Here is a 20,741-nt window from a genome sequence, read left to right as displayed (position 1 = left end):
AAGACAGTTCTCCAAATGTTCAGAAAGTGCCACAGACTGGCAAGGTGTTCAGAGATGCTCTATATCTTTGTCAGTAGCCAAGAAATCTGCCCAAACTTCTTAGCAAAAGCAATGATTTAAAGACAGAAAGTTGTCAGCGCTTGTGAATAATTTCACAAACATACTATTCCTTGCAATCTACCCCAGCTATAGCACAACTCTAAAGTCAATTAAAGCAAGTCACTAAAGCTGTTCAGTGTAGTAGTATAGCTGACTGCTTTCTCAATTCATCCTAGAGCCTTCCTAAAATCGCAAAATACTAGAAATTTAAGTATCAATTTCTCAGGTTGAAGGTCTCATTCTGCACCATCCTGAGCAGCAGCTGTGAGTAACTATGTGATCCCACATCACTATGCTGCCTTTCCACTTTTCCTTTATGAAGATATAACCAACAGCCATTTTGCCTTTGTTAGGTGACCTCTGTATTACTCAGAGCTCATTGCTCTCATCAGTCCTGCTTTGCTCAAGCTGTTTGGACATGTGGAACTGCACATTGATGGTGAAAGTATTGTTGCTGTCTGGCTTGCTAAATGTGCCTTCCTGTCTATTATCTTCTGAAGTAGCCCCACTATCCTCGATACTTGACAAAGAGCACAATCAGTGAGCTGGTGATCTGCCCAGTACAATCAGTATTCATTAGACTAGGAGCAAGTTAAAAATGGAAACTTATTCAAATCTTGACCATTTGGATCTGATACTTCTGCAAGCAAACACTGAGTAAGTTCCTTGCCAGCACTAAGAACACAACATACAGTATTTCCTGGGAGATTGCCACATTTGGAAATGCAAAAAAGTACAGCTGGCCAAAGGCAAACTGAAAGCTGAGTTAGAAGTTGAAGGAAGAAGGAGAAGAAAGAAGAGGAAATGAAGCCCAGGAGAAAAAAGGAAATAAACAAGGCAAATGTGGACAAGACTCAGAAAAGACAAGGAAGCATACCGAACTTCAGCCACTTCCCTAGATTCCCTCCTATCCATAAGGAAAAAAGAAAAAAAAAAAAAATCACTCAATTTTTTTTTATTATTCCCCAGCTCTTCTCTCAGTGAGGAGTCTCCTAAATTTTGGCTTACTGCTAGCCTATTATTTACAACTTTTTTTTTTTTTTAAATAATCAACACCTCTAACAGCTTCCATTCACACAGCATGAAAGGCTGCTTCCCACAGCCAAAACATACACTATAACTTCAAGCATTTCACTCTGCACTGTCTTGTAGGGTAGCTCCTAGAATATCAGTTTTCCATTGGCTTTATGCTCAGTGGTCCTACAAAGCAATGTTTACGTAATGAACCTCTTCGGACAGCAGCAACAAAATTATTTTCTTTCCAGATTCTTAGAGCTGCTTGTTTCTTCTGTCTTCAGTTTTAACATGCTAACCTTTGGTAAACTGAGGTATTAAAAAACAAGATAGAGGGAAAATAGTCAGAGGCCTCTAAACATTGTATTCACATACTCCTGGTCACAATGGAAAATTCCATCTTACATCTAAGAAAATGATACAGAAAAGAGAAAACTAATTCTAAATAGCACATCAGAAAGTACAGAGAATCATATCCCAAGACAGAGAAATACAAGCACCACTGCTCACTGTGGATTTCATTCAAGTGAAAAGAAACAGCAATGGCTATCTAAAAGAACAGTTCCTGGACAGGTTTTCAAGTGCACGCTCTTCTCACTTGCTACCAATGGCATTGTAGTGTTATAGCCTGCTGGGATATTACAGTCAAATCCTATACCACAGAGAATAGCAAGGAAGGTTTTGGAAACAGCTTTCTTCCAGGTCACTGTCTGAATGGCCTGAAACAGGCTCATAGGAGAATTAGACCTCGCTATTACACTTTGAATAGCATGAAATCATTACCATGATGAAGGACAGTAAGAAAGCTGAAGAAAGTCATATAAAAACTTTGGATTTACTAATACATTGGTCATCACAACCAAAATTAACCAAGTGATGCGAAGGGCTAAAAATACATGTTCTCTAGTGCTAACCAAAAATTCTGCACACGTTTATTTAAAGTAAGACAGGGATATGCTTCCTTATTTCTATATACTTCTAAGGACCCAATTTCCAATAAGAACCCTGTGTCCCAGGAATTGAATCCAACCTGACACACATGCAAGCCTCAGTGTATTTGCCTACTATGGAGTGGGTTTAATCACTAGAAAATATATGAAGTTATCCTGCCAACGGGTTAGTGAAAAACTGCACCTTATCTTTCCTCCCAGCACAGGTAGCAGAATGAAGAAAATACAAGTGGGAAACAACCACCCGTGACAGGTTTTTTTTCCCCTCTGCAGTTCTGATCACAGCAGGATTGTACCATCCCTAACTACATTCCACCAGCCCAGAGCAGTGGAGAAGCAACCAAAAAACAGAACAAAACAGCACTTAATTCCTTCACTAACAACTTAAACAAGAAAAAAAAAAAAAAAAAAAAAAAAAAAAAAAAAAAGTAGTCAGTATACAAGATGCAACACTATAACACAATGGAAGGCACAACGATAATAGCAGAGTAGTAAGGTCCTAAGCTGCATCACATGAAAACTTACTCAAATGCAACAGCTATAGGCACAAAAGCAAATAAAAGAATCTACATACCTTTAGAACACCTCAGGCATGCAGGGACCTCCAGCAAAATACCCTTACCTCCAATACCAGCCCTTAAATGAGGTCTGAAAAGGGGTGGGTCCTGGCTCTTCCCCTTCCAGTCATCAGGTTCATTGCATGCACCTGAGCTCACCTGGATTGGCCCTGCCTTCTCACCAGGTGCTCAATCACTGCTTCAAGCCCTGACTTTGCATTTCTGCTACACCTGGGAAAATGCTCACCTGTCAGTGCTAGTAGATTAATACATCTCCAGGTTTCCATTAAAACAAGGAAAATTACATGCTTGGATTTTCATCTATCCCTTCATGTTATGTTGCCATGTCTTTGAGGAGCTTTTACTAATCAATATGCATAGTCAGTCTCCTCATTTCTTTTAGTGCACTTAGTATGAAAGAAAACTTTTTGTTCTTCTTTGTTTCACTTTTCTATGCTACGTGAAATGAAGGGGACATAGAAGTCAGCTTGTAAAGATTTATGTGAACCTTGTGTAAGCTCAAGAGTAAGAACTAAGTAAATTCTAAGAACTAAGGCACAGGGTTACCCTAAACAAGTAAATTAGTGGTCAGGAGAATAACACTGTATTCATCATTCATGTATCTCCAGCAACATTCATTTTTCTATCTTTGAAACACTTTTTGCATTTTCTCACTAGTACTTGAAGTGCTATATAGCTCATTGAAAATGCAAGGAAGGCACAGTCAATGACACTATGTGCCACAAGCAATGTGCTACTATCCTTGCCCCGTCCTCCTCTCCACCTATAGTTTCTCTGAGGTATGAGGACCATTGCTCTATGCAATCTCCTTGGCCCTTCCTCAGTTCCCTGGAAAGCTCCATACTGCTCCTGTCACCATGATGCACTGCGCACAACCATCAGCAGCATACAAGAGGCATTAAAGCAGCGAACAAAAGGAAGATTTTGGGTAGAGAGATAATTCCTTGGAGAAATAGTTCAGAAAGAAGCACCTGCCAACTCTAAGTTTGCTCTTTTCCATTTTCCATGACACTTGCTTGACCTTAGGAAGGCCGTCAGTATTTGGTAGATAGTGCAAGCAGCATGGCAGCACAAGGAAAAAAGCAGATATGCAGTCTGAGACACCGTGCATGCTTTCTAGCACGTATTTTACACGCAGCCAAGTGGGCAAGTCTTCACCTCTGAGGCAAAATATATTTCACAAGGCTGCAAGTGAATTCTGTCTTACAGACCAGTCAGGTGAGACAACAGGTTTAATAATGTAACACACTTACATGCTTGTGTCAGCAAGAGGTAAACGAGTAAGACGAGTTATTTCTGCAGCTTGAAAACCACACATGAGAAAGTCCATGCTGTGCCAAGATGTGAGATGAGAGATCACAGGTTTTTGTTTATTATTATTAGTAGTAGTAGCTCCTAAATATAAACAGAAAATATTTTGGACATATTCAGATCCAGCTAATTCTTGTTACACTGTCAGCCTAGAGTGATAGTATTAAATACCTATTCACAGCTGCTTCACACTATGCTGTCATTAAGCACCGTTACTGAGCTTCTGGGAATTCTTGGAGATAATGACACATGCTTTCATTTTAGATAGAATAATCTGCGTGTTCTTGAAATCCATGAGAGAGTACATCAATTAACATATCGCAAATATTAATCCATAAAACATGCCTGCATGTTTCCGGTTGATTTATTATTTTTAAACAGTCTTATTCTTTTTGCTTGCCTTGAATCATCACTTGTTTAATCAAAGTTCTGCTGGTTTACTTAAAATAGAAATGACATACAAGCAGAACTTTTAAAACTCCAGAGGAATAGAGGAATTTTTATTGGGCAGATAAGAAAGTGAGAAAAGATTTTGTACAGCCTCCATGTAAATATACTATACAGGATAGAGACATGACAAATCAATTTTTTTCTTTAATCATCAGATACTAAATGTTTTGATATTAAATTTTTCAGCTGTCACACGGTTGAGAGTAATAAAATGCATCTTACAATTTGTACAGAATTTTTCAGAATCTTTTTCTGAATTCAAGGCTTTTTAACATGCTTCATCAGTTTACAAGAGCTGAATTGCACTTGGTTTCTAAAGGGAAGTACAGAAATGGAAGTTGAAGAAGTCTATCTAACACCTCTGTGTCTTTACTCCTTTTGCTATGAATGAATGGGTACAAACTACTGTCAGCAGTGACACAAGTTTAAGTAACTTAGGTGGTGTGAAGGTGGCTCTCTGGTTCATCTCCTCCCTGCCAGACAGGAAAAGAACTTCCATCACACAGGAATTATCTTTCACCTTCTGGAAGTGTAGCTCAGGATAGAATCCTCAGAGATATCACCTGCAGTTTTTACCTTTCACATTCAAAAGTGTTTTAGGAACTAACAGGTGGACATTCAGCTTCACTAAAAACTCTGAGATAAGTCAGACCTAGAGCTGACAGAAACTGAGTTCAGCAACAGATTGACTTATTAGGTTGCTTTGCATGATTTTCCAAAATTTTGGAAAGTTAGTTAATAATTGGGAAATTTGTAGATTTAAAATCTGCATTTAGGAGAATGTCTTTTGGGCTAGAGAATATGTGTTGAAGACTTGTTCATAAGTCTAAAGTGTGTTCTTTTGTTAACACAATGTAAATTTTATTGTACGTAAAATGACTGGTTTTAAAAGTGCTCAACAAGCAATTTGAAAGCAAGATTGTAATATTTCAGGTATGTTCTTAAGAATGCATAAAATGGTTTTGTGAGAGGTCTGTGAGAATTATATGCATTAGCCATTACAACAAATAATTTAAGGAAAAAGCAGAAATAAATAACCAACAGAAGTCTTTCTGCATTTCCTGGCAGCAGTTTTTTGAGTGTCTCATCTTTAGCACAGTTGAGGGGGATATAAAAAAGAAGGGATCATTCATAGAGGGGTTGGTTTTTAGCACATTAAATCTTGACTTTTATTCTGATAACAATAGCCAGCAGGGTCTTCAGACCTTGTGACCAAAGACTCAGTGAAATGCAAGGTTCGCACAACCTGAAGAATCTGATCATAAGGGTGTCTCAGGCATGACAAAGTCATTCTGGGCAGTGCAGTCCCTCAATAAGAAGTACTTTCATGTGCGATTATTTATTGTACTTTGGACACTGAAAGCATTTTCAGTTTTAGATAATTACACCATGTCTACATCAACATGTCTGAGAAAATATAGAAAATGAATTCATACTGGCAGTTAGCATGTGAAATGGAGTAACACTGAGGAATGGAATTTTCCTGTAAAAGTATTAAAAACACACACACACACACACTTGCCCAAGTCATGTTGACAGATAACTGTGATACAGGGAAAAGAATCTAAATCTACAGATTCGGGAGCTAAATAATTCTCCTATTAGAAAGACTTCTCTTGTTTCTGAAACAAGGAACATGTTAAATGAAGAAAAAATAAAGAAGGGAGCTGACAGATCTAAATACTTCTCAGAAATCATCATGAAAATCAACAGATTAAATAGAAGGTAGTAATTATGCCCTTGTTCTTGAAATTCTGCCATAAATCCCCATTTAGTAGTTAAAAGAACTTTTTAAAACATAAGTGATTATTTAAAAAATCCAAAGCAAATTTGTTTGTGCCAGTCTGAACTTCAGGAAAACAGAATTAGACATCTTTATGAAAAAATTCCTTAGATGTGTTGAACAAATATTTTCCTTTTTAAACTCTGGGAAAAAAAAAATCCAGAAATCTACTAAACTTGCCAACAGCTGTCATGTTGGGAAAATCTGAGCATACTTTAGCTCAGTAGACTGTTGCCTTTCTATTTTGGCAATAAAGTAATTCACTAAACAGTGAATAAAGTAAATTTCATTAAATTAATGGAAAATGCCTTGCAACCAAATTTTTCATGAAGTGAATTTTAGAAATGCAACATTATGGAAACCTGAATTCTGACCTGATTAACATCAGTGTAGTCAGATGAATGAAAATATGCTGGAGCATATCTAATGTTAGTGACATAAGCAACAAGCTCACAATGACTGGCATATTGTGATGCCATTATCCCCCTCATCCTAATGAGTATTGTCAGGAGCAATGACAGGAGCGAAAGCACAAGCTTATGGAGAGGTCTTGTTGAACCATACCCATAGGTCACATTCTTACACTGTTTACATGTGTTCACATTTGATATTATAAAATAATTTCATGACATGGACACAGATCCTAGGCTCAACTTGCACTACTTTTTATCACTTTATTATTATGTGGTGGGTTAATGCACATAAAACAGGCTATAAACTTTAAACAACCTATTTAATCATTCTATATTTATTGTGATGGAAATTCCCAGTGACGGCTGATATAGGCTGACTAAAATCAGACTGTAGCTAAGGCAATAATTTGTAATTCAACCAACCATATCAAACAGTGAAATGGATTTACGATAGTGAGAGAAATGAAGGTCAGTTCTCATCAGTGAAGGTGCTGTTGTCTGTAGAAGTATGTGACGAAATTAAATACATGTTTTCGCCATTCTTAAAACACAAAAAGCAAGCTGAATAAACTTCCATTGCTCTGAGGTTTAAAAGTTTCCCCCTCCCTCCTCACAAGAGCAGCTGGATGGTCACATCAAGACAGCAGTACATTATTATTCATGTTATGCCAGCTAAAAATGAAAACAAATTCATACATACTTGCTTCTAACATTTGGTTGATATTTTATGAATATTTATTTTTAGCATTTAAGTAATAATAATAAACTAAAAGAAAAAAAGAAAAAAACTCACACTACTTTGCCATTTTTTTCTGTATGGATTATCAGAATCACTCAAAGTCAGATCTTAACAATTGTTGTTTCACAGACTATTGCAAAAATTGGGGCATTTTGGACCTAAATGTTATCAATGTCCTGTGGGGGGAGGGGAGAGTGATGCATAACATCTGAAAAAACTCTTGTTATTCTCTACATAATTTCGTATTATGTTAATTATGTAACTATGATAGGAGCATCTTGTCACCCTGTTTCACCTCACAGCTGCCTGCTAGGGTCTTTTATCTACAGATGCTCACCTGCATAAATATCTCTAAAGCTGTCAGCACAAATATACGCAAATCTACAACAGATGCACCAGTGCACCTTTGGAAGAATTCTTCATGGACACAAAACCAACAACTTTTCCCTTCCCATCATATTTTTTTCTTTTTGATCTTGAGGTACACATCTGTGCCATCTTCACTTCAGTGTTGTGCTTCACTGTTCTGTAAAGGGCTCTCTCTCCCACCTCACCTGATACTTTCTGGCCATATTTGTGAAAATTGATTTGTTCAGATTCTATATCACACTTCTTTTTAAAACATGAATGGAAAAAAATATCCAGACATACATAAAATCCTAAGGGAGGGAAGGGAGAGAAATGTATGAAGGTGTATTTTTGAATCAGACAGTCAGGTTAGCACGAAACTACTTATTTATTTATTTTAAAAAACCTGCAGACAATGGGATGATAAATAAGCATAGAAATATTAAATTCCATAAAAAAATCCTCCTAGCTAATAAAAAACCCTCCTAGCTAATGAACACTTAATACAAGAAGAATTGAGGATTATTAATTACAGAGGTTAATTAATTATTGAGGTTTGTCAATAAGACCATCCAAACCACAGATGGGAATTTTGTCTGCATTTCAACCAACAAACACAAGCTGTAATGAAAGCTCAGACACAAAGTCATCAAAGAATGAAGGATCACTTGTTAGCAAAATAAGAGAAGCTGAGGTGTTTGGCTCATGCAGGACTGCAAGAAGTTAGCAGGACATAATTTCATTTGTTTATGGTACATAGAGAATGTGAAATGAATTAAATAAATCCTTGATTGACTGCACCTTAATATGTATATGAATATATATATAAAATGTATATATATGATCCTTTTGCTACTAACAATATAGGAAAACAGCACTGTGTGGTGCAGCAACAATTCTGAAGATGTCTACTTACACAACCAGGCTACATTCTAAAATACATGCAACGCATTACCTATATTCCCTTTCTACTCTGACAAAGATTCAAGACAACATTTTGCAAGAAATGGATTGGAAGATCAATTTACTTTTTATAAAAGATAAATCAGACAGCTGTCATATTGATTAAATACCTACAAATCCTTACAAGCCCTAGATAGGTATAACTGCTTCCTAGGGATGTTATTTACCCATTGTGGAGGTGAAAGTTTTTCTTGATTTCAACAGAATGGAAAGAGGCCATGTATAGAGGATCCAAACAGCCAGAAACATTTGAGAGGAAAAATCTGCCCCGTGATTTTAAATTTATAAAGGTGTAAGGAGGTCTGCAGAAGTATATAGGTCAGTGTATACTCCAGGTCAGTATTACTGAATTTCCAATGAAATGTGCTTTTAATTTGGAAAGTTTTAGGAAGCTGAAAGGTCTCACAAGAGTTTTTATAATGAAAGTTTATTTGTAGTCCAAACCCATAGAAAACACGTGTAGATCTGTTGTTATTTCCCTTGTCTTATTTTTTCTAGCTGCATTAAATCATAAATTCTTGTGGAAATTGTGTTACCTACAAAATACACCTAAAACAGTTGTAGACATATTGAAGGTCAGAATTTTTTTTTGAGGGAAGGAAGGAAATATAAAACACACTTATCTTGCATAGATTTGTCATCCCAGGACAGAGCAGGGGAGCAGTTATCAGCAGCTGTTATGCCTACAGCCATGTCTGTGTGTAAACAGCCCACCTTGTGAAGAAACACTTACTGGATAAGGGTTATAACCTTCCCTTAAGATGCTGCAGAGCCATAATGGCAGCTATGAGTCAGCAGCTGCCAGTAAAGGATTCTCCTCTTCTGTGTCATGTTTCAAACCAGAGCTTGTGGTTAGCTGCCCGCTGATGGCCATGCAGAAACATCACCCGTTAGTGCCCCCATTTTGTTCTTCTCTGGGATCAGGACACCTGGGGTTCACTTTGCCTAAGGAATATAATTAAATATTACTGTTAATCTGATGTGATCCTGGCTACTGAAGATCATGATGTGCTTGTATATAGAGGTATATAGAATGGAGCCCTGACTATACTCCCAATCAGATGCACTGCTGTTTTGTACCATTTATTTGAAGACATAGTTTTGTTGCTCTAGAAGAACTAATTACGGAATCTTTTTGTCAGTCTCTAGTATTGAATACAGAAGGGTGAAAGGGATGCTTGTGGATAAGGGGATACTGTGAGGAAATCACAGATCTCCTTAGCTTCTGATGAAATTAGAGTGATGGTGTTTTGGGGGCAAACGTGCAGAAATCTTTTTATTTCTTCTTATAATTTGGAACAATTGCCTACATGTGAATCTTATAAAGTATGTAGAATATGGTCAGGAAAGAAGAGGTGTTTCTGAGAAATACCAGTCAGACTGACCTCGATAAAGTAATTAAACCATGTCTCATTATGCTCCACAGTAAACTTCTGTTTAGTTCAAAACAGAGTTTGAGAAAAACACCAGGAAAATGTACAAAATGCTAAAGGAAGAAGGAGATCTAAGCATGACTGAATGTTACTTTTAAGCCTATATTCTTCCTTTGATGCAGGCTTATAAATCCAATTAACATTTATGAGAAATGTGTTGTGCCCACATGCAAACAATGAGCTGAGAATCCCTACTGCCCCCTCCTAGATTTCTTTGTATGTTTCAAATATTGAGCTGTTACATTTAAAACATATTTTGATTTGAAGATTTTCAAAGTTTGATGTTCATTCAGCCTTAATAAAAGCGAATAGTGACAGAATGTAATTCCTTCTAAAACGTCTTGCAAAAACATCAATAACATCTTTTAATTTTCTGCATGTTTGGAAAGAAAAAAAAGACAACAACAACAAAAACAGCAAATAACGTCAATGTATTTTGCACATATCACATAACCCACATTGTCTAAACCACAAAGTGCTGATGGTTCTGTAGATAGTGTTTTGTGAGGTGTTCATGCTAGATTTCTAAAAAGAGAAATAATAATCAAATGAAGAGGGTGGGAGAAAATGGGTCTTGATCTGTAGTAAATTAATCAGTGGTGTCAATATGAGCTTAGATCTGCAGAAAGACTACTCCCTCTTCAAAGAAAGAAAAATCTTCAAAATAGAATGAAAGACTTTAGTTGTTTCCTGAAACAGATTTTAAAATGAGGAAAGTAACTCATCTGCATTATTAATCACAAAAACACATCCTACGAATTTTAATATTGTATTTAAAATTTCCTACTCAACACAGTATTCCTCACAACCCGACAAGGTGACAATCCCAAAACCAGAGCAGATGGTCTTTAAAAAGATATGCAGATCCTCGTTTCTACTGAATCTCAAGAATCCTTCAGGATAGATAATAAAGCAATACATAGGTCCCTTCCATCCAAAACAATTTTGTGATTCTACCTATATATATAAAAAGAAATGTACTTCTTCAGTAGCTTCTTAGGCAATACTTCTATGAAACCAGTTAGCTATGTCTGGAAGGTTTTATTTCTAACTTAAGGGACACCTTCCTGCTCCACAGATGGTGTTACAATGCTTAAGCATTAATTGAACTTTTCCCTATCTGGATCAGGATGTGTGCATACTTTTATTAATATTTTCAGTTTTGCTCTGACAGCTACTTTTTTTCATGACTTTGATGAAGATCTGCAATGATGGCATGTTATCTAATATGACTAGTTTCAGGATTTCATTCCATCTTGTTTTCAAAGTCCTACAGTCATTGTGAAAACTTTTCAAACTACCTTCTAAGTTACAGAATGCAATATAATGATAAGTAGAAAAGAGATGCTTTCTAAAATTCTTGGCAGAATATATGGTGTTATAATTTGAGACATCATAATGAATCTTTCTCTCCTAGAAAAAGCTTACACAAATTTTAAACTATATTTTGGTGTTGGTTTGTTTTATTATTGATCTGATTTATTAATCAGATTAATATCAGATCAGATTAATCAGATATTTATTATCTTATTTACAAGATCTGTTTTATTATTTTATTTTACTGTAACTTCTGTGCAATACAAAGAAACCATTTTCTACTCCTGAAATCCTTCAGGTAACTGTAGAGTCCAATCACATAGTTGTGCAATTTCCTTTTACTATCACATTTGGCTCTTTTAATTCTTCCTCAATCCTTTCTCTTTAACCTCTGTTGATCATTGCTGATGTTCACTGTACTACCTCTTCTCTGTGATAATGTGATGCTGCTTGTAATTTTCTATAGGAATCTCTCCCAAGAGAGATCAGAGTTTCAATAATATTTGAAATTCTGCATGTATTGAGTTTCTTATAGAAAAAGATATGGAGCTTTAGTATGTGACTCCCAATAGCCCCCAGCTATAGAAATTCTCTTGTTGTTCAAGTGGAAGAGGCCTATGATTTCAGAGAAGAAAGTTGTAATTTCCTCTTCATTCATCCATTCAATCTGCTGGTAAATGTGATTTCTGAGTATACAAGCATCCGTGAATGGTTTTATAATGATCCTGCAGTAAATTAATGTGATTTAATCTGAAGAGACTTGAAGCCTGCAGCTGCATCAGATAATGTTGCCCTCCTCCTGAATTGTAACAGTAGTTTTGGTGGTATACAGAAAACCAAGTATGCAGAGGGTCCAATGGTAAACAGGACAGAAATACAGATAGATATATATATGTCCAGATGTACATAAATATCAGACAGTTATTTCAGCTACCTTACTAACAATAGGACTGCAGAAAAGATGCTGATGATGGACTATAGATTCAAAAAGAAAAGGGGTGGGCAAGTGGAACTGAAGAGAAGGAAATGTAGCCAGAAGGAAAATAAAGATGTTGAGTTAGAGCTTACATTGTGCAATATTAAGAAGCAGAGAGCCCTTGCAAAATGTAGCTCAGTGAAACCTGCAGGGCATAGCCACAGCCACAGATATAAAAATATGGACAATTCATTCACTTGTAAACACTGCAGTTTTCCTTGAAGGTAAAACAAGATAGTGAAAAAAAAAAAAAGGAAGAAGAAATCAAAATTCAGAGAAAAAGCTACTAAAAATACAACCTTAGAAATGCATATGTACAGAAATGTAGTATTCTGTCAGGGAAGTTAAACTGGAGATTGAACCTGTAAGATGTCCCATTCAACTACATAAGGCACATGAAAGAGAGGGAGGTGATATGAGACAACCAGCATGGCATCACCAAAGGAACATCCTGCCTGACCAACCCGGTGCCCTTCTATGATGGCATAATTTCATCAGTGGATAAGAAGAGCCACTGATGTAATCTATCTGGACTTCAATAACATCTACTTAAATGGGAAAGATATGAATATAATGGATTGACCATTCAATGGATAAGGAACAAGGAATGTTGAGAGCAAGATCATATGCAGAGAGTCAATGGGTCAATGACTGGATGGAGATCAGTGATAAGTGGTGTCCCCCCAGGGGCCAGTACTGGGACCAATGCTTTTCAATATCTTCATCAATGATATTGAGAGTGGGATTGAGTGTCCCCTCATCGACTTTGCTGATGACAACAAGCAGGTTGATGAAACCGACAAGCCTGAAGGATAGAATGCCATCCAGGAAGACAGATATGTTCTAGCAGTGGGCTTGGGAGAATCTTGTAAGTTTCAACGAAGACAACTGCAAGTTCCTGTATATGGGTTGTGGCAACTCCCACTATCAGTATAGGCTCAGGGATATAAGGATAGAGCAGAGCCCTGCTGAAGAGGATATGGAAGCACTGGTGGATGGCAAGCTGGACATGACTCAGTATCGTGTCTTCACAGCCAAGAAAGCCAACCATATCCTGGGCTGCATAAAAAAAACTGTGGCCGGCAGAGCGAGGGAGATGATTCTATTCCTCTACTCTGCACTAGGGAGACCTCACCTGATGTACTGTGTCCAGATGTGGAGTTCTCAGTACAGGAGAGATGTGGACCTGTTTGAGAGGGCCAGAGGAGAGCCGCAAAGATGTGCCAAGGGATGGAACATCTCTCCTGAGGACAGGCTTACAGTCCTGAGGCTGTTCAGCCTGGATAAGAGAAGGCTCTGCTGATACCTGAGAAAAGCCTTTTTGTATCTAAGGGGAGGCCTATAAGAAATAAGGGGACAGACTCTTTAGCAGAGTCTGTTCTGACAGGACAAGGGGAAATGATTTCAAACTAGAAGAGGGGGATTTAGACTGGATATAAAGTAATAAGTTTTTATGATCAGGGCAGCGAGGCACTGGCACAGATTGCCCCAGAGATGTAGTGGATACTGTGTCCCTGGAGACATTCAAGGTTAGGTTGGATGGTGCTCTGAGCAAACTGATCAAGCTGTAGGTATCTCTGTTCATTGCAGGGACGTTGGGCTAGATGACATTTATACGTCTCTACCAACTCAAAAAATTCTATGAGTCTGATTTCTTGGACTTTTTGCTTTACTTTGTTCTCCTCAGAGAAGAATCAGTTTGTTGTCTAGACACAGATGATTCTTTGTTCTTCATAAATCCTAGCAGAACAATCTCTTTTATAGCAGACTTATGAAGAACCCACCAAGAAAAAATAGGAGGTGGAATGAGTGTTTACAAGGGTGGATAGTGATACGAAAGGGAGGAATGGCTTTAAACAGGGGAGGCTTAGATTAGATATTAGGTGGAAGTTTTTCACCCAGAGTATGGTGACACACTGGAACAGGTTGCCCAAAGAGATTGTGGATACCCCATCCCTGGAGGCATTTAAAGCAAGGCTGGACGTGGCTCTGGGCAGCCTGATCTAGTGATTGGTGGCCCTGCACATAGCAGGGGGGTTGAAACTAGGAGTTGGAATGATCATTACCCTTTTGAAACCAGGCCATTCTATGATTCTATGATTCTACGAAAAAGCCATTTTCTCAAAATCTATATAAGAAATGAGGACAGGACGTGTTGCATCTCCTGCCGCACCAGGAACTCAATAAGAAAAAAATCATTTTGTTCTTATTTCCATTAGCAGAGTTAATGGGGATACTGTTAAAGAGCTCAAGCCTCTGATTCAGCCTTCATCTGACCTCTAGAAAGGGGTTAAACACTCAAAGTTCTGACAGCTCATCTGTGTTAACCCATTTGATCAAAATCCTCTTGTGCATATACAGTTCATTTGCTCTCAGATTTTACTTTGGAAGTTATGAATAATAAAACATCTACATATTTCTAAAAATGCAAGAGGGTATAGTAATATCAGATATTACACTTAAAAATCAATACTTAGTTAAATCAAAGGTTAGAAAAATGCAAGGTGGGAGAGGGTTAACATTATCCAGTTAAAGCTGATGCAGCTCAGAGAAACAGATGCTTTTAAAAATATTTTCCAATGATTTATAAATATCAGTGAAACTGAACATGCTTATTTTTCATTCATTTCATAAAGCAACTTTTCTTTCACAGTTCAGTTTCTGCATTAGAACATTTTTATGCTCTTACAACATTCAGCATTTGAAATGCTTGTCTTCCAACATCCCGTGTTTTGAAAAATAGACAATACATATTTTTCTCAACCCTTCCAAAGGACTTAACTCAGTAGAGTCTCTACAGTACAGTTGTTTCTACATTCAGATCATTTATTTTCTGCTAGTACTCAGTGGTAACACCTTGGTTTTATGCATCTATATGTATGCAATGTAAATAAGGAACCCTGGCAAAAGTTTAATTTTCTAAAATTATTTCTGTGTTCTGGTATTACACTATCTAAGCATCTGGATTAAGGTGCTGCATAAGAAAAAAAATTCAATGAATGCAATTTTGATGAAAGAATTCCATGTACTATTTAGCAGTAAAGAAATTTCAAAGCTGGAAAAATGTAAGCCATATAAATATTATTTGCACATGCCTTGTGCATGAGATAAGTTAAGAGATAGACTTATGTCATGGATAACGGACACACACCAGTCAGAAGATTTTACATTTGGAAGGGTGTTCTGTTAAAACAAAACCAGCAAGTTATTCAAATATTATTGAATTTGTTTGCCCCACATTCTTACTGAACAAGCCAGCAAAACAAATAACACAAATACCAAAACCGTAAAGTATAAAAATTTAAAGAAACAAAAGAGACTGTCATCAGCAATCATCAAGGAAAAACTGTCGAAAATTCTGCAACTTCTTTCTTTTGTTCTTTGCAGTAACAAAAAAAAAAATTATTTTTATTTTTCATAAGTCACAGTAAAATCCAGAGTACAAATATGTTCACTGTTCCTTCCCCAACTTTAGCAACTAAAAAAAATGCAATAGGCACAATCTATAATTACAAAAAACTGAGAGTAAAGAGGAAGTTTGCTATCTGGGAATCACTTTGTTTATTCTATCACTTTGTATATATTTGCCTCAGCATTGTTTTATTTATAAACATACACTGGGGTGGGGAGGTTAGGTGAAACTCAAGGTTACAAATAAGATGAATGATAGGAAGATCTTGTGAGGCTCAGAGAAGGGAAGGTTCAGGAGTGACAAGCAGAAACCTCAGGAGACTAAAAGTATCTGGGATGAAGCTTAGTGTACAGAAAAGAAACCTTTATTGTAAACATGGAAGAGGAAGAATGGAATGGGAAAAAATAGGTCTGAATCATATGGCAAAAAGCAAAAAAGACCAATGAGAAAAGGATGATTAAATAAAAGGTGGCAAAGTTACCCAATGCTTAAGTTGCTTATTTATACCCATATACAAGATTCAAGGTTTGAGGTAGAACAAAGTTTGCCGTTCTGGTATATATGCACTATATTATGTACTAAGCTACAGGAAGTAAACTTCCTACAACAAATTCTGTTAGAATGAACTGTTTGTCATCCTCATTCACATAGCACTCCAGCAGGAAGAGATTAATGTGGAAAGAAGAAGCTGGCCCCATGCCATGTGTCAGGAAAACTCACAGGATACACCCTTCAAGACTCTTCCTGAAAGGAAAGAAAATTTGGGTGGAGTATCAGCATCATATCAGTAGTGCTGCATCTCGGCTAGCAAATCAATAAAAAGACGGGATAATAGAATATTACTCTGCAGCTGTAATTTTTTATCCTAAAAAGAATGAAATAAACTATTTTTTATTAGGACCCAAGTTCAGAGGAATTTTTTGACTGCTATTCCTGTATCTGTATACATGTATTTAGTGGAAATATATTCATCTACTGAAGTAGGATAAATACCTTGGAAAAAATAAATAAATACAGTTAACAATAATACTAGAATGCTACATTTCTCAAATCCTAGCAATGAGTGGTATTCAGGATTGAGCTGTCAATATTTTTGGTTGCAGAGGAATGTCATCCTCTTGAATATGAGCAGTAACAAGTAGCCAGAAGGGATGGAGTGCAAAACATTTACTGGGAATAATTTGAGTCTCAGATGTCTTCATTATGCTTAGAAAGTAGAACACCCAAACGTGTGCATGGCCATGCAGACTTAAAATGTCTATGTGCAAAAAATCTGAGTGCAGTTCCTCTCTCACTGCAGGAACGTGATGAAATGTTCTCATGCATATGCATTTTAGAATATCTTTCTTATTTTAGAGAGTTAACAGAGGGTTAAAAATCAAAACAAGTAAAATTTTGTGCCTTTGACTACAAAGACCTTGAAGAATTATAATGAAATCATCTTAAAACTGTGTCTCAATTGTTTCTGCATAAAAGAGTGGAAGGTAAGCAGGCTGAAGTATATGATTTCAAGTTTCATTCGGTATTTGATTTAATATGTATAAAATCCAAATAAGGATTTTGTATCCCATGTAAGGATTTTAGATCCCATAGGACTAGATGCATGAAACTCATCCAAGTTTGTTTGGGATCTACTGAACGTCAGCAATTAACATTTTAGCATTTTCCTCTATTCAGTGAAAACTGTAGAACTTAACCCAATTCTCACAGAAGTCAAAGACAATGTACTTGCTGCTTTCACCAGGAATTGGATCTTTTGTCACTGGCTATCTCATAAGGAATTCAAGGATCTATTCATTGATGTACATTATACATTTCAAATAAGCTCTTTTTGTAAGACTAATTGCTGTTATATGATAATGCAAATGACAAGCTTATTTTCTAATATGCAATTTTCAGATAATAACTTGAATGTGATGTGCTAAAATGTTGCACTGAGGTATACTGAATTACTGGAAGTCAATTCAGACAAGATATTTAGCAATGAGCATATATAATGACATTCACCAGGCACAAAGAAAATAAGTCATTTTCTTTTTAGATGAAGAAGAATGAAGCACATTTTCTTACTGTGCATTTATGTTATTTGGTACATTGTGAAACTTAAAGGTCCTTGATAGTAATAGACTATCACAAGTTCCTGAGCACAAAATACTTTGAACTGTCTTAGAATAAATAGGAATTTTGTCCCATTCTCATCTGAGCTAGTCTTGGAGTGTTTACTTCTTTACTGTTTTTTGAGGGAGTATCACAAGAAACTTAGCTTAATTACTGTGATTTTTTCTGTTTGCTTCTTTGTTTCTGCAGGACACTATCGCGATATGCGTTTTTATAATCAGTATGAAGCAATCTCAGGTTAAAAAGGCAGATGGAAAAGAAAACCAATAAATTCACTATTGCTTCCTTTGCAAAGAGCTGGGGTTTCTATTTGCTGTTAAGAATTGTGAAACCCAGAGACAAATACAAATAAAAGAAAATTTGATGGCACTTTTTTTCAGAAGTGCATCTGTTCCGGAGTACTGGTAGAATCTAGATGGGTAGTTGACGGAGGTTCCCTGATTTAAACACTTTTAAAATACATAAATCAGAAATAAATTTCTGGAACAGGTGTTCTTTTTGTAGTAAACACTATCAGAAAAGCTTTGCAGAAGAGTCATCTGTGGATTTCTGCTGTAATGAAGAACTATTTCCAAATGTCTGCTTTTTTTAAAATTCTTTTTTTAAATCATCATCTAATAAAACTTTCTGTCCAAAATGCTTGTGTTGCATATTCTCTGGGATCCAACGAGCAATGTTCTCAAGATCACTGCAAAACACATGCTCGTTATCATGTGTTACATTCAGCATACATTACAGCCACAGAGGTCCAATCTGATTCCTTGATAAAGTATACTGAAGAATTTCACTCCCGTTCGCTCACTAACTTCTACATTACACTGACTAACTTCTGGTTAAAGTAACACATATGCCTCTTTTTAAGTCCCACTCTGGTAAAGATTTCAAGTGTTCATAAATTCACACTTTTTCTAGTTGGTTGAAATAGTAATTAAATAAATCTAAGAGGAAATGCCAGTTCCTGCTTGAATTTGATTATCTTTTAAAATGCTTCAAACTTGCAAGAGGAATCTGGGCTGAAACTGTCTTCATTTCAGAACCTGTGCACTTCAAAGACTCATAGGAAGGACACATTTTGTTTCACTAGTGCTGAAGAACAGCACAAGTAATTTCTTTGGACTGAGAAAAGGTCTATTAAATGCTTGGAAGACAAAACTTTGTCAATTCCCCCTTCTTAAGTCAAAGGCAAAAACAACTGGGCTTTGCAGCAACAGTGCTGTTACATATACAATTGACAAAAGATCCGAAGTAATTTTTTGGCAATACTTTGAGACCTTATTGTTTTTGTTTCCTCTTAGGGTTTGTCACAAATTAGGTACAGAAATACAAACGACACCAAATTTAGCGCTGGGGTATTTAAATAAGATTAAATTTTACACCACAAAGTTTTAGAGATTAACACCAAAACTGGATTTATTTTCAGCTGCAATTTGGAAGGAGTAGAAATCCTGCATCACAAAAAATGTCATTCAATATTTCAGTACAACACAGCCTCTCATGATAACACTAAAAAGAGACAAAATCTTGTAGACCCCCCCCAAAAAAAAACAAAAACAAAAACAAACAAAAAAAAAACCTTGGAATTTTTATAGTTGGAGGAACTGATTTGTTCCAGACAGTGAAAGCCAGTTTATTTTTCACAAATTGTTATATAAAAAATAGACACTGGTATTTTTTGAAAATATAATAACAATATTTTGATCTGAAATTAATTACTTTCTTAGCCTCTGATGCATCCTATTGCAAGATTGGAAATATGTTGGGTACCCTCTAGTGGGCAAAATATCATATAACTTCTTATCATCAAAAATGAGAATTTGTGCATGCATTTCAAGACAGTGAAATATTAATTTCAACTTTAGAAACAGCATGAAAAAATTTGATGTAGCTATGATCTAAAACATAAAGGAAATGTAAACATAACTGCTAAAAGAAAAGATATTCAACATTTCATTTTGTTTCTAAGAATAAATCATGGGACTACAGCCACATGTGAGATTCCTTTTCCCTCTCACAGGCTGGAATGTTTCACTGTAATTTCATGGCACTTACATGCCTGTTAAATCCCAAGGTAATGGTTGTGTTCTTCAGCATCGTATCAATAGATGCAAACAGTCTTTTCAGAATGAAAGCTAAACAAAAGACTCATCCTAGGAAATAATTATCTATTTTTTTGTAATAAAGTATGTATGAAAGTGTAAAGTGAAATATCTGTCTCTCTCTCTTTCTCCATTTGTTTGTTTGTTTGATTGTTTTTAACAAAGATCCAGGAATTAAAAGGTCCTGCTGACCTCAGATTCATACTCATTTTTTATCTCAGTTCAGCTACTCACTAGACATTCAGTGTTGGAAGATATAGATCAGACATCATAGATGTTATTGGTTTCCTCTATAGAGAAGCTGTGAAAACTTACAGATGGAACTGAGGATTACTGTGGTACATAAATGCTGCAAATACTTTTTTCTAATAACGGGCATTAAAAGGCATCATCAGAACAACCATTACTAGTTACGTGGAACAAGCAATAAATCAGACATGGTATATTCGTTTTTTCCCCTCTAATTTGTTCTTATCTCCTATCTGTCATTTGTTTGAGGAATGTGAACTTTCTGATGTTTTGACGGTCACTACGTAATTTACACTGACTAATTTCTCTTCCTCCATGCAACTGACTTATATCACTGATTTGACAGATCAATTAACACTTTGTCAGTCTTTTCTTCCCACATTATTCATTAGTAGGTCACCTACATTTATATACCATCTTTGTATCTTTTCATTTCACAGCTATTTCTAACACTAATTTGACACGTGTATTATTAGTGCTTCTGCTTTCTGG

The sequence above is a fragment of the Centrocercus urophasianus genome, unplaced genomic scaffold (genome assembly GCF_019232065.1).
Source record: "Centrocercus urophasianus isolate 14NV4802_14NV808 unplaced genomic scaffold, USGS_Curo_1.0 seq_13, whole genome shotgun sequence".
NCBI classification, from domain to species: Eukaryota; Metazoa; Chordata; class Aves; order Galliformes; family Phasianidae; genus Centrocercus; species Centrocercus urophasianus.
Note: the sequence above shows the minus strand (reverse complement) of the source record.